At 40.9% G+C, this 15,577-nt stretch overlaps 1 protein-coding gene and 1 pseudogene across 1 annotated transcript in view; both read left to right on the forward strand.

Moving 5' to 3' along the window:
• The window catches only part of CACNA1D (calcium voltage-gated channel subunit alpha1 D), a 419,352-nt gene that overhangs the window by 45,536 nt on the left and 358,239 nt on the right, over positions 1-15,577 (forward strand). The window lies entirely within an intron of this gene.
• On the forward strand, positions 10,332-10,771 carry LOC121165783 (annotated as a pseudogene).

Here is a 15,577-nt window from a genome sequence, read left to right on the forward strand (position 1 = left end):
AAAATAGGTTCATGCAGCCCTCAGACTTAACAGCCAACAGGTTCTGGAAAGATCAGCACCAACAACAGCCTAGCCTTATGGGACTCCTGGTGTCTCCCTAATCCTGGGAACTGCTCCAACCAGAAGGGGGAGAAGTTGTACAGACAATCACGCAGCCACAGCATGGAATCACAGGAAGAAGAGTGCTGAGCCAGGAGCTAGGGCTACAGAGACCATGGTGGTAGTCTAACATAAGAGCTTGTAGAACTAAGACTAGGTAAGGTTAAACAAGATTTTAATATATAAAGGTTAATGGTCTATTAACATAGATCTGACAAAGAAGACATGTTATAAAATGCAAAATGGAATATTATTTACCCATAAAATGGATGAAATCTTGTCATGGGCAACAATGTGGGTGAACTAGAGATTGTTAAGTTACTATTATGAGTTGAGGAAGAGTTGTCTTCCCAAAATTCATGTCTCTGTTTAAACTCCGGTGGGTTAATGTTGCGGCTGATGGACTAAGGAGGGAGACTTGATCTTATGGTGGCATGTAAGAAGTGGGTCTGGTGGGAGATCTTTCAGTCACTTGGGGGTGTGCCCTAGGTGGTGATTGTTATAAAGCTGATTGTTTGAGTTCAGGCTTGCTAGCTGCCCCCTTTCTGCTTCTTAGCTTCCATTTGATTGTTCCTCGGCACACACTATCACCAGTCTCCAGTCGCTGCCAAGCTGTGGAGCCTCCCAGGCTTGAACTATAACCTTCAAACTGCTAGCCGAAATAAACCTTTCCCATTCCAAGTTGCTGCTCTTGGGTATTTTAGTTAAAGTAACAAAAAGCAGATGAATACAGTTATGTAACTGAAGGAAGCCAGGCTCAGCAAGACAGCATAATCCTGCATGATATTGCTCGTATGTGGTCTTGTGGAAGCTGAAAGTAGAATGGCGGTTACCAGAGACTGGGGAAAGTAGGGAGAAAGGAGAGATAGGCAAAGGCTGAAAGTAACTACGCAGATACAGTTAGGATAACTATACATAATGACTGTATACTGCATGTTTTTCTAAAAAGATAATTCAAATAAATATAACACCAATCAAATAATATAATACCATATCATATTGTGTGTTATGATGTAATGATTTAAACTTACCTAATTTGGAAGTTGAGAGAGATACCGCATGACCTAACTATAGGTACTTTATGTAATCTGGACCCCTCCTTTTTTTTCTGGTGGCCTTTCACAGACTGTCCATCAAGGACAGTTCCTGTGTGCCCTTGAGGAACTTTCCCTTTTTAGTTTTCTCTTCCATGAGAAGGAGGAGTACTATGGATGGACACAGGAGACTTGCAGACCTCTCAGAGGAGCTCCTTGACTGTAAATTAGATTACTGCTCTGGAAGACACTGAGAAACCAGCACCCTGCAGATGCCTGTGGCTGCTGCTCCTTACCATTCTCCAAGTGAGTCTGTCCTTGGCATCACCCGGGCATGCCTACTGGGGACAGCCTGGGAAGAGCAGTGGCTACTGTTCCCTAGTTCTTCTTCTTTGACTTTGTGTTCTCCATAGATGCCCCCACCTCCACCACTACTTGCTGGGCCCTTCTGTAGAGCACGGGCAGCAGTCATCAGGTAGGGCTGCCATCCATGGCTTCTGTGGGGGCGGGATATACCTGCTGTCTGGGAGAAAGCAAGCAGGAAGACTTCTGTCATTTCTTTGAAATAGTTAGCTCTGCAGTCTTGGAATTGGGTGCAGTCATTTGAAATTCTGTTTGATTTTTACCTTGTGCATCTCTACTCCTACACAATCAGATCTCTGGGGCTTTCTGACTGTGTGCGGCAGATACCTTATTCCATCAAGATGGATTGTTTTTGATACTATCTTAATTTAACTTGTTTTCTGCTTTGTGAGACTCCTTAATGTCGCCTCTTACCTTTAAAGTTGAGTAACACATCAAAGCTGTCAATACAACTTTTATTAACAAACCAGACTGAGTTTAAGGTTTTATTTTGCATTTCATTTATTCCCTTCATATATGATAAAGTATATGCTAGGTCTCATTAAATTTTTTAAATATTCAGCAAAAAGTATGAAAAAAGGTATATGTATTTGAAAGGAAGAATGAGAGAGAGAGAGAGAGAGTTTGAAAGGAAGAATGAGAGAGAGAGAGAGAGAGAGAGAAAGACATCTTACATCTGCCAGTTCCTTCCCCAAATGCGTATGGCAGCTGGGTCTAGGCCAGGTCAAAGCCAGGAGCCTGGAATATCTCCACACCCTCTCCGCCACCACCATGAAGAACAGGAACTGAAGTACCTGGGAGGTTACCTGGTGCCTCCAAGGCGCAGATGGCAGGGCACCTGGGACTCAAACCAGGCACCTGGAAAAGGGATGCAGGCATTCCAAGTGGCAGTTTGACTCACTGTACCAAAACATCTACCCCCAGAATATGTCTGTGTGTGTGTGTGTATATATGTATATATATATGTGTGTGTGTATACATATATAATTCAATTAAATAAATTCAATCAAATTAAATTAAATAAATCTAAAAAGTAAGTAAATAAATTAATTACATTATATAGGGAATTTAAATGTCAACATTCTGAAAAACCAGAATTAAAAAAGCTGTTGGAAGGATTCTCAAAGCCCAGTTATGATGTTCTTCAATAGATGAAAGTTCAAATCATCTCTACTCTTTTCTTCCCTGTACTGGTTCTCTCCAGGTAGTCTCTCTGTTGTTGCTAGTGGCTTATTTTTAAAAAAGATTTATTTGTTTATTTCAAAGGCAGAGTTGGAGAAAGAGTGTAAGCATCCATCCATCCATTGGCTCACTCCCCAAATGGTCACAATGGCTGCAGCTAGGTCATGCTGAAGCCAGGAGCCAGGAGCCAGGAATCAGGAGCTTCCTGTAGGCCTTCCTAGATGAAGTAGGGTGGTCGAGGTACTTGGACCATTTTCTACTGCCTTCCTGGACAAATCCACAGGGAGGCAGACTGGAAGTGGAGCAAATGGGATTCAATCTAGTGCTCATATGGGATGTTGGCATTGCAGGTGGTAGCTCAATACACTATGCTATAATGCCAACCCCTACTATGTTTCTTATTACCATTGGTACCTATGAGACAGTTCAGGTTAGAGTCTTGTGGCTGACCATAGCTTGCATGATAACAAGCTGGGTGGTTATTTATGCCTCTTTCCCTTCCTAGTGAATGCAATTACAGGAACATGAATACATGTTCCTTGGGGGTTAAGCTGTCACATCCTAATATAAGAGTGCCTGGTACCAAGATCCAGCGATTCTGTTTCCAATCCAACTTTATGCTAATTAGCAACCTGGGAAGAGTAGATGATGGCTCAAGTACTTGGATCTCAGTCATCTACATGGTATATACTTGGATCTCTGCCATTTACATGGTATATCCAGATCTGGCTTCAGTTTGGCCCTACTCTAGCTGTTGCAGGCATTTGGAGAGTGAATCAATGGGTAGAAGTGCTGTCTCACTCTCTCTCTCTCTGTTGCTCTTTCAAATTAATGCAAGTAAGTAAATAGACATAAAAGGTGGTTATCAGAGGCTCCTGTCCTTGTCAGTGTTCATGTTGTGGGCATCAGCCATCCTCAGATCGCACTGCTCTGCCCCTGTCCTTCTTGGCTTTTTTTTTTTTTTGAGATTTTACATATTTTTACATAGAAAGAAAGAGAGAAAGAGAGATCTTTCATCTGCTGCTTCACTCCCCATATGTCCGCAATGGCTACCCGTGTGGGTGCAGGGTCCCAAGGCCTTGGGTCATCCTCTACTGCTTTCCCAGGCTGTAAACAGGGAGCTGGATTGGAAGTAAAGCAGTGGCCATCTTGGATGCCAGCACTTGCAGGCAGAGGATAAGCTTGTTGTGCCACTGCACTGGCCCTCACTTTTATCATTTTCCCACCCTGTCTTCTCATCAAGTTTCTGTTTACATCTTAGAAGAAATAAATTTTTTTTCTCCCCAGTTTTTTTTTTAAATCATGACTGAGTTTTCACTCTTGGCACCTAAATCAGTAACTTTTTTACAATATGTCTTAAAAATGTATTTGTTTGGAAAGGAGATTGAAGGAGGGGAGGGAGGAGGAGAACAAAAAGAAGGAAGGGGAGAAGGGGAAAAATGAGGAGAGAGAGAGAGAGACTAATTGAGTATCAGCAACAGACAGGATTTAGAACAAGTATCCAGGAAGTTAACTCAGGTTAACTGTCCCAAGGGAGTGGCAGGGACCTCTGCCTTGCAGTGTCCATCAGGGGAAGCTAGAATTGGAAGGCAGAGTGGAACTAGGCCTTAGGCACTCTGACGTGAGATGCACAGCATCTAATTGCTCTGCCAAACTCCTGCATCAATTTATTTTATGACATGCAAGTCCAAGGTTCTAGAGAGAATTGTACCATCACATGGCACCAGACAAAAATGATTATAGTCAGAAGTATTTTGGAATAGGGATGTTTATTTTTTTCTTTCTACCTATTAACATCTGGAAATTTGTTAAAATCATGTTAGAATTTTGCAACTAATGGAACCGATAGTGAATTTTTAAAAATTTTATTATTTTTTTTAAAGTTTATTTGAAAGGCAGAGTTACAAAGGTAAGAGACACAGAGGGGTCTTCCATTCACTCCAAATGACGGCAGTGGCCAGAGCCGTGCCAATCCAAAACCAGGAATTACTTCCTGATCGCCAGTGTGGATATAAGGGGCCCAAAGATTTGAGCCATTGCCTTCTGCTTTCCCAAACATGAGCAGGGAGCTAGATTGAACGTAGAGCGTCTGGAACACCAACTGGTGCCCTATGGGCTGCTAGCGCCTGCAGGAAAAGCTTTAGTCTACCATCCTGCTTTTTTCATTTCTAAAGCTAAATTCCATAGAAGGTCTTAGCAGTCTGAAAGACTGTATTGACATCATGCTTTTCAGTTGTGTTGAAATTATAGTTCACTAGAATTTTGATAAATTCAGATTTTCATGCATTAGATATTTAATTTTTCATGTAACCATATATTTAAGATTCTGCTAATTGTGAACCAAGAGGGAGTTCACGTACTTTTCCATGCTCTTCCCTTCTAAGACAACTAAACACCCTTTGAAGAATATTGAATAAACAATGATGAAAGGACTCTGAGAGTGAGAAAGTAGATGAGATTGGTAGGGAATCTGAGGACATTCAGAATGACAACATTAATTGCTTGGATCTTCTTTTTATCTCTCTTAAACCTTTGACCTGGGTGCCAGAGAGGCCTGAAATCTGGAATCCTCACAAGACGAAGACTTTTGAACCCAGGAAAGGCCTGTTCTCTCGCCACACAACCAGGAGCGTGGGGAGCCCAGCAGAGACCTAGTAGGAACTGCAATCCCTGCTTCACACCCCCACCCAGTAGGCAATCTAGTTTGTTGGCAACAGGGGCATCTGTGAAACTCTAGAAGCCCAAAGATTCTACCCCACACTAGGGCATCAACAGGCAGTCTTCTCTATCCACAGTGACAAGGTTGGAGAAACCCTGTGACTTTCTGCCCTCTCCTCAGTGGCATAAGAAGACCCATGCCTGGTGGATTTTGTTTTCTCCCCTACCCTAGCATGATCACTCAGCAACAGCAAGTGGCACACGGAAGCCCCTCCTGCCTCTGCAGATGGCAGCAGCAGGAACTGAGCAGGAACCCTGTTAGCATCACAAGGACCAGGCAGACCAGAATAGCAGTGCAAGGGCTCTCAGAATTCAACTGTCATTAGAAATAAATCACAAAGATTTAATAGATTGAAGTCTCCCCTGCCAACACAATAACTAAACTATCTAACGATAAAACATTATCATACCAAGAACCAGGAAACCCATAATTTGAATGAGAAAAGACAATTAAGTATGCCAATACAGAGATGAATCAGACAGTGGAATTCTTTGGCAAGATTTTGAAGTGACCGTCATAAAAAAATGCTTCAACAACCAAACACAAATTCTCTTCGGACAAAGGGGAAAAGCAGGAAATCTCACCAAAAAAAAAAAAAAAAAGCTATGAACAAGGAAAAAAAGGAAATTATAAAATTTAAAAATCCAATAATTGAAAGGAAAAACTTGCTGGATAGTAACAAGATGAATGTGGATAATTGAGGGTAGCATCAGTAAGCTTGAAGATGGATCAATAGCAATTATGCCATCTGAACAAAAGGAAGAAAATAGGCTGAAAAAACTTGAGCAGATCCTTAGAGAGCTAAGGGGCAATAACAAAAGAGTGAATATTTTCTTTTTCTGAGTTCTGTAGGGGTGTAGGAAGAGCGTTGAAAGAGCACTTGTAAGGATGTTTAAATGTGGCGAAAGACAAAACCTAAATATTCAAGAAGTCAGGGAATGCCAAATAGAGAACACACACACTCACACACACACACACACGCACACAAAATCTACACTAAGACACATTATTAGACTAGGCTAGGAACTAAGGAAATGAACAAGTTTATGGACAGCCCAAAGCCCCACTTCCTCTGCAGCCATGATGACAGCCCAAGGTGGCAGTGATGGAGATTAGACATGGAGGTGGCTCTGGATCTGAAAAGGATCCACTCCCTAGATTCTGTACTTGCAGGACCAGCGGGGGCAGCTTAGTGCTCTCCGTCAATGACAAGGCCAAGGTCACTTTTGGGCTGTGCCTGGTCACTGCTGAGCCTGTGGCCACTGGACCCTGGCAGCAGAGCACAGATTTGCCTACTGACTGAAGAAGAAGCATTTACTTAATGGAGGATGAAGATGAAGGTGCCATAGAAATAATTCTTGCCAGTCTTGCTTCTTGATATCAACATCATTAACCTCATCACATAGGTGTGCATTTGCTATCGCTGCCTCAACTGCCTCATGTTTCCCCACACTCCATCCTCTTCTTCACCCCGTCTTCTTCCTTTTCCTTCCTTGATTTTTTGTTTATTTTTATTGCAAAGTCAGATTTGTAGAGAGAAGGAGAGACAAAGTTCTTCTATCTGCTGGTTCATTCCCCAAATAGCCACAAGGGCTGGAACTGAGCCGATCAGAAGCCAGGAGTCAGAAGCTTCCTCTGGGTCTCCCATGCAATTGCAGGGTCCCAAGGCTTTGGACTGTCCTTGACTGCTTTCCCAGGCCACAAGCAGGGAACTTGAGGGGAAGTGGAGCAGCTGGGATATGAATTGGCACCATATGGGATCCCAGCACATGCAAGGTGAGGACTTGAGCCGTTAGGCTATTGCGCCGGGCCCTATATTACTTTTTAAAAAAAGACTTTTAAGATTTATTTTTATTTGAAAGGCAGAGTTACACAGAGCAAAGGCGAGACAGAGAGCTCTTCTACCCTTTAGTTTGATTCCCAACTGGCCACAATGGCTGGGGCTGAGCTGTCTGAAGCCAGGAACCAAGAGCTTCTTCCAGGTCTCACATGTGGGTTCAAGTGCCCAAGGACTTGAGCCATCCTCTGCTTCTTTTCCAGACCATAAGCAGGGAGCTGGATCAGAAGTGGAGTAATTTGGATTGCAACCAACATCCATATGGGATGACAACACTGCGTTTGGAGGCTTAGCCCATTATGCCACGCTGCTGGTCCCTGTTTAAACTGGATGGTCTTGAGTATGTTCTTTTAGCTTTCATTGATTGTGTTCTTCACCAACTTATCTTCATGCATGCATGATTTTCTTAATTTTCCACTGACCCTCAGTAAGCCTTTACAATTATTTATGATAAATAATAATTTTATTATATAAAATTATTTATGATATCCTGTAATTTCTTCCAATAGGGTATTTACAGTTCCTGGTTTTAATCCATCTATCACAGCTTTGATGAATATTGTTATATCAGGAATGTAGATGGTTTCTTGTACTACATTATGTCCAGATTAAGATAACCACTACCTCTGAGTATGTTTGTGGAACACTGGCAGATAACTTTAGTGTTTTGTTTTTGGAAGTGCACAGATTCTTTGCTGTGCTATACCACACGTGAATTTATCCTATGCTGGGTAGCATTGTCATGTAGTACCAGAGTTAATCTGTTCTTCCATGCCTTACATCCAGGTGTTTCTTAGTGCTTTTATGGATGTTGATTCTGTCACCTTTGTCCAGCAGAGAGCAGATTCATTGCGGTTGAGGACTTGCTTTGAATAGTGCCCGTTCTCCTTGATCAGCTTCTTCAAGTCTCCTGGGAGTGTGGCAGCAGCTTCTTGTGGGCTGCACCACAGCTCAGTCCCTGTCTTTAAATAATGAGCACAAGGTTTGAGAAAAAGAAAACGAGAACGTTTAATCTGTCCAACAGATGAGGAAGACAGTAGCAGATCATCAGCCTCAGGAACTGCTGTCTTGGCTGGTGAAGCTCGTCTTGGGCTTTCGAAGAGGCTGTAGCAGAGATTGTGCTGGAGACAGACGTGGGTCTGATAACAGAATGTCTTGAACATCAGCAGAGTTCCTTGCTTGATGGCTTGACTTTGTCATGGGGAAGGAATAGCAGCATGTTCTGTAAAAACTAAGCAGCTATAAAATGTCATTCCATTGGGATCTGAAAGAGGCCAAGGATTGAGCTAAGGCATTCCAGTGTTTCCTGAATCAGGATGAAACCCACCCATCCCATGGCCCGTACTCACTGTGCCCTTGATAAATCTTCTCCTTATGTTCTGTCACTATAAATCCAACCCCCCAGGGTACTTTGCAGCTTCAGCTGGCTCTCTTAAGGTCAGTTTCTGAAATTCGCAGCAAGCATTATTTATATGTTTGAACAGGCATTCTAGTTAGTCACAGGGTCAGTAGTCATCAGAATATGAAAAGGAGATATAAAATATATTTAGTCTTGTTACACTGGCAGACACATCCTCTCCAGCAGTTTTTGTGTTTTTCAATTCCATCCTGTCCTGAATCTATCTAACCAACCACCCCATTCCTTGCAATAAATGGCTTGATCTCACTGATCCCTGGGAATCCTTGCTAAAGTTTTGTATAGCCTTGTTGTGTTATATCTTTTCCATCTTAACCAAACACTTACCACATATTGGCTATGACTCTTATACTTGGAGATGCTACAACAAAAGCAATCCAAATTTATTTTTCTTTATTCATGATTTCAGGTAGATGATTTGTTCTTACCATGAATCTTAGCCATCTCAGCAGTTTTTCCCTTACCTTATTTAGTCAAGAAGGTTCATGTTTCCACTGAAGAGTAACATTTTGTAGCTTCTCTTTGTCATATCCATATCTCCAGCATCACTCCTCTTGCCCCATCATTGAGTTGAATAAGTGTTGCTTGAACACAAACATAGTGATGCTGCAACATCTCATCTGATGACCGAGACGGAGAAATAACCAATAAGTAGGTGGTGGATACGTGGGACAAAGGGATGACTCATATTCTGGGTGGGATAGAATAAGAAAGCATGAGATTTCATTACAACTCAGAATGATATACAATTTGAAATGTAAGAATTATTGATTTCTGCAATTTTTGCCTTTCATATCAGATCAGAGTTGGCAATGAGTAACTGAAATGGGTAAAACAAAACAAAACAAAAACCATTACAGGTGAGGAAGAATTACTATAGTTTCAGATTTTCAACTAGTATTATTTTCCTTCATCCTGAAGAATATCCCTTAATATTTCTCCTAAAGCAGATCTGTGGCATCAAATTCTCTGATTTTGTTTATTTGAAAATGTCTTCTTTAAATTCATGTGTTTTTTGGAGGAATGGTATTGTTAGATTTAGATGTATGGATTTTCAGGGTCATTTTCCTTCAGCTTACTAAAGATTTCATTCCGATTTCTTTTAGTTTCCGTTGTTTAAAATTAGAAGTGAGGCTGTCACTCTTTTCACTGTCATATGTACTGTTCTCAAGAGTTTCCCCTTTACGTTTACACAAACTTGTACCAATTGTGCACTTTTTTTTTTTAAAACTCCAGCTTGTGTTCAATGGTAGGTTGATTTTTTTCATTTAAATTTGGGAAAATTTTGGCCATTCCTTCTTTAAGGAATTTTTTGTTCTATTTTTATTCTCCCTCCAGGACCTCCTTTATGTATGTGAGACTGGTTGGTAATTGATAATTTTTGATTCTCAGTTCACTTTGCTTGAGTTTTAGCTTTTTTATTCTTTAAATTGGATTATTTCTGTTGATCTTTCTTTAGGTTTGTTAATTCTTTCATCTAAGCCATCCAGTGAAAATTTCACTTTTGTATCTTTTGTTTTTCAGTTTTTATACTTTCTGTGCGGATTGAAAAAAAAAAACTATTTCTAAGGAGGGAAGTGTTTTATGAGGCTCTGAGGGTGGTGGAGGAGAATTAGGTTGATGGGGTGAGCAAGCTGAGTGGTTGGTGGATGTGTCTCAGGAACCAGTAGCATTTGTAGCATGGCTGACCCCTTGACTGAAGAGGAGATTCCAGGATTCAAAGAAGCCTTTTCACTACTTGTCTAGGATGATGATGGAACTGTAGCAAGAAAGAATTTGGAAACTATATAATGCGATCTCTTGAGCGGAATCCCACAGAAGCATAGTCACAGGGCGTGGTTAACAAAATAGATGCTGATGATAATAGCACGATGGACTTCCCTGAATTTCTGACAATGATGACAAAAAAAAAATTGAAAGGTACAGAGCATGCTGAAGAAAATCAGAGAAGTGTTCCATGTGTTTGATATAGTTGGCAGTGTTTCTCACAGTACAGCAGAGCCTCACCATGTGATGACAACTCTGGGAGAGAAGCTAACAGATGCGGAGGTGGAAGAAGGGATCTGGGATATGGTCAGGTGAACTGCAAAGAGTTTGTACAAGTGATGACAGCAAAGTGAAGATATTGTGCAGAAGGTGTCCGATTTCATGTATAAAAATTACTTTCCTTTTCTTTGTAACTTATCAGTAAAAGGTTTCCTCTACTGTCAAAAATAAGCATGTGTAGTAATGAAGACTTCATCTCTCCATGTTTTCTGCCTTTAACTTCCTGTCATTAACGAAACCTTATTTTAGAAATTGATTCAGTAACATTTTCCATGTGACTTACTCCACATATATCTAAGTACATTTAATGGAGTTGGTCAAATGGGGGGCACCTGGGATATGTCCCCCCTTTTTAAAAATTATTTTTAAGTGGGTAAGACTACTATTTCCACATTTTTTTCATGTATCTAGGGTTAAGGGGGAGATACAGAGATAAGCCCACCCAGTCTCCCACCCATCCCAGGTCCCCGATGTTGGGCATGCTCCAAGGCTCTTGCTCAAGTGGTTTTGATATTCAACAGTTATGAATTGCTGCCAGTCTCGCCATTCCAAGCATGATGAGGTCGCTGAAGAATCCACTGATTGACATAATCCATCTTTTAGTCTCTGTTTGCCCAGTATTTTGCTGTCAACATATGGCTGAGGTAGTTGACTGACTTGTTCTGTCCTCTGTCTTTTCATGGTTAGCATTCTGAGTCCAGCATTTCGATTGGGGAGATCCCCAGAGAAACTTTGTCTGAGGTGTTCCCAGACCAGATTCTTGTGCATTCTTGAAGGTACAGGACCCTGTACAGTCCATCACCCCAATCAGCTGGTGGTTGCAATTGCTGGGTCGGTTCTATTTCCAGTGCTATCTTCCAGTGGAACCAATGAGTGTTGCAGTCCATCCTGATTCAGAAGTCCTGTATCAGAAATATTTTCTTTTATTGTTACTCCTTTTTAAACTTCGTTTAGCCTAAACTTAGTTTAGGTTTTACAGAAAACCTGCTTATGGGGCCAACTTTTTGCAAGTGTAGTAGTCTTGGACTGTGTCTTGGAAACTGTTGCTGTTTTATTATAGAAAGTTTGGATTCTGTTATCCTCATCAGAAGAGTGATATTTTTGTTCCAGCAGGCAGTTACATTACTGGATGGACCCTATGAATTTGTGCAGAATTTTACTTTTGCTTGTGGGATAGATCTGTGATGAGCACAAGTCTGTAGCCATCTCACGCCCGAGCCCTCTAAAATTGGCAGGATTCTCCAATGAAGTTTCATCTCCGTTTCAAGGCTATTGGGTGGCATTTTTCCTATTGTTGCTTTTGTATGTTTGCCATATGAAGTCTTTGTTTTTCAGGTGTGCTGCAGATATATCTTCTCAGCATATTACTTCATTCTCTTTATAATATCATGATGAATAAAACCTATTATTTTAATGTAGCAAACATTTTCATATTTTAAAAAATGTTGGGACTGTTCCTATCTTCTTTAGGGACTCTTTCCTTACCCTAAAGTCGTAAAAATAATTGATTCTAAAAATTCAAGTTTGCAGGCCCAGCGCCATAGCCTAGTGGCTAAAGTCCTTGCCTTGCATGCACTGGGATCCCATATGGGCACAGGTTCTGGTTCAGGTGGCAAACAACTATCAATATGAAAAGAAAATTAAGTTGGATTCCTACCTCATGCCAAGTGTGAAATCCAATTCCTGAGAGATTAAAGTCTTCACTGGGAAACACAAACTTAATTTTTAAAAAGATTTATTTTATTTTTTATTTCTATTGGAAAGTCAGATATACAGAGAGGAGGAGAGACAGATAAGATCTTCTGTCCACTGTTTCACTCCCCAAGTGGCCACAGCCAGAGCTGAGGCAATCTGAATCCAGGATCCAGGAGCCTCGTCCAGGTCTCCCACGTGGGCACAGGGCTCCAAGGCTTTGGCCATCCTCAACTGCTTTCCCAGGCCACAAGCAGGGAGTTGGATGGGAAGCGGGGCCACCCAGACTAGAAAAAGAAATTAAGCTTTTACCAGAAACAATTTGGGGTGACTATGATTTTTTTTTCCAGTTTACCTATGTAAAAGGTTATTTGGAGCCTAAAACTTGTTTTTCAATGTAAAATAGTGGAAGCAGATAACACTTGTTCAATTTTCTAGTAATTCCCCTTGTTTTCATCTATCTGACCTGTTAATTCTTGAGTTCCAAATGCTATGCAGTGTCCTCTTGTTGATTTTTTCTACTTCTAGGCAGTATCACAGTTCAAGATTGACTGTGAACTGCTCATCCTGGCCTCAACTGATTGACAAGTTACTTTGGTAGCTTGTAGGAGCATCCATATTTTTATTTTGTTCATTTATTATTATTATCAGGAAACAAAAAAATCAAAATCCATGAGATATAGTTTCTGCTGATCTTTGTTGGTGAGATATGTCTCCTGTAGGCAACAAATAGATGGGTTTTGTGTTTTTAATCCAGCCTAATAATCTATGACATTTGACTGATGGATTTAATCCATTTACATTCAGGGTTAATATAAATGGGTGGTAATTTGGTCCTGTTATTTTAACAATGGATTGTTCATTGATTTAGTGTTCTGTTGTTATTTTACTGGGATGTTGTTCACATTTGCCTTTGGTTTTGGTGGGCACTATTTCTGTTCTCTGTCAAGAATATGTTTAAGAATTCTTTGTAGGGCAGGTGTGGCAGAGACACATTTGAACTTTTTTTTTTTACTGTGGAAGAATTTTTATTTTTATTTTGTTTTTACTATTTATTTTATTTTGGTTATCTTTTTGTGTGGAGGAGATGTGTTCTTAACTTTAAAGGGAATGTCCTTGTGTGCTCCAGATCGTTGATCTTACAGATGTGGCAGGCCCTAAATGTGTGTTGGGTTTATTTCCCAGCCTCTGGAGTGCATGCTTGTTTTCCAAGTCCTTTATTACGTTAGCTATCTGTTGCTCATCTGCTCTGATGGACATAATGGTCATTTATGTAGAAAATTAGTAGGATGCTCTGTGGGTTTTTCAGCCACCTCAGATCTCTTCAGAGGAACAGTTAATACAGCTCTGGGACAAGGCTGTAAATGAATTCTCTCTTTTGTTGTTGTTGTTCTAAGACAGTGTGATCTGCTTCTAATCATCTTTTCTGGAAGAGACAGAAGAGTATATAGTTCCCAGATTCTACCACATAACTGAAGCCCTCTTAATCTGTTCTCCTGTAGGTAGCATATACTGAGCATAGCAAGTGCGACCGAGGTTGCTACTTGGTTGAATTTCAGTAGTCTACTCTCATTCTATGGAATCTATCTCATTTTAGTTTGTAAAAGCCAGTCTAGTGGATAAATGAAGACATGTCAGAGACCATTAACTCTCTGTCTTTTATATCAGAATGCATTAACTTTGATCATTCCCCCTAGATGCAGTTTTTTTTTTTCTAGTACCAGTAAGCCTTGATTTATTCATTGTTATTTTCCCAGGGAAAGGAAAAGAGGTGGGCAAGAGTCAGTATATGTGTTACAATGAGATTAGAAATTGGGAAAATACAGCAAAAATCACCCAGTACAGAAAAAGAAAATCAACCTTCAAATACACGGACCCAAGGAATGGGGTCACTCAAGCAGGAGGATTAGTCTACTGCAAGTTAGGAATGAGAAGACCTTGAAAGGATACAAGCTTTCCTACCTCCCTCCCTTCTCATAAATTCAAGATTTCACACAAAATTTCGATTTCTATCAGTAAACTTGGAGTTACATTTGTCCATCTCCCATCAATCTAATGGCCACTTTGACATAAGTTTCCTGCATCTGCACAGTAGTTCCTCAATGACTTGGAAATTCATGCATAGTTCCCTTCTCTTTCTACACAGAAGGTCCCCAGTAGTTTCTCTTCTTTAGGATACAAATTAAGTAGGCTTGATTCATCCAAAGACATCAGTGTCTTAAATTTTTGGCATGAGTCACACACAAATGACCTTGACTCAGGAGGTTGGGAACAAAGGATTTTCTTGAGGATCTTGGCGTGAATCCTTTAGGAGTGTAGAGATACCCCCAAGAATTATGTGTTGAAAGTGTAGGGCTTCCTTTTGTGAGTGGAGAAATGGAGAAGAGGGGAGAGTAGGCAACAGATTTTAAGGATACAAGATCCAAAATAGGGTAGGGGTGGGGGAAACACACATAAAAGTTTGGGATCCTTTGACATTTCAGATCCTTTGGCTTGGTGCAGGACCTTCTGTCAAACCCCCTTTGGCTACTTTTCTCTCAATAAAAAGAGAAATTTCAAATAATGCAACCCCAAAAGAACATGGAGAAAGACCAACACATTATATTTACACAAAATAGACCACCAACACATGGGCTCTGTGAATCCTACCAAGCTCAGTGTGGCAGCATGGCAGGGAGACAGGAACTTGGGATCAGCAGCACCCAATGTAGATGCAGTTCTGATTTGCATTTCCTGTGTTGGCTTACTTGGAACTAAAAACTTGCAGGAGGAACAGTTTCCCATGGTTTTGTGTTGGTCTTCCCACAATGATAGCTTTAACTCCATAGGCCAAGTTACTAATATGGCGGCTACACTGAATTGTCTTCCAGTCACATGTTTAGGGATCAGAAAATTGATTATTATGTGGGTTGCAGATACAGTTGATGTTCTGTCAGCATGAGCTGGACCAGATTTGTTTTTAATATTTTATTTATTTTTATTGGAAATTCAGTCACAGAGAGGAGAGACAGAAAGCAAGCTCCTTTGTCCTTCGGCTCACCCTCGCCCCCTCCAAGTGGCCCTAACAGCCATAGCTAAGTTGATCTGTAGCCAGGAGCCTTTCCAGTTCTCCCACGTGGGTGTAGAGTCCCAAAGTCCCTCTACTGCTTTCCCAGGTCACAGGCAGGGAGCTGGATGGGAAATAAAGC

This window comes from Ochotona curzoniae, unplaced genomic scaffold (assembly GCF_017591425.1).
Source record: "Ochotona curzoniae isolate NIBS_2020 unplaced genomic scaffold, NIBS_Ocur_1.0 contig_908, whole genome shotgun sequence".
Classification (NCBI taxonomy): Eukaryota; Metazoa; Chordata; class Mammalia; order Lagomorpha; family Ochotonidae; genus Ochotona; species Ochotona curzoniae.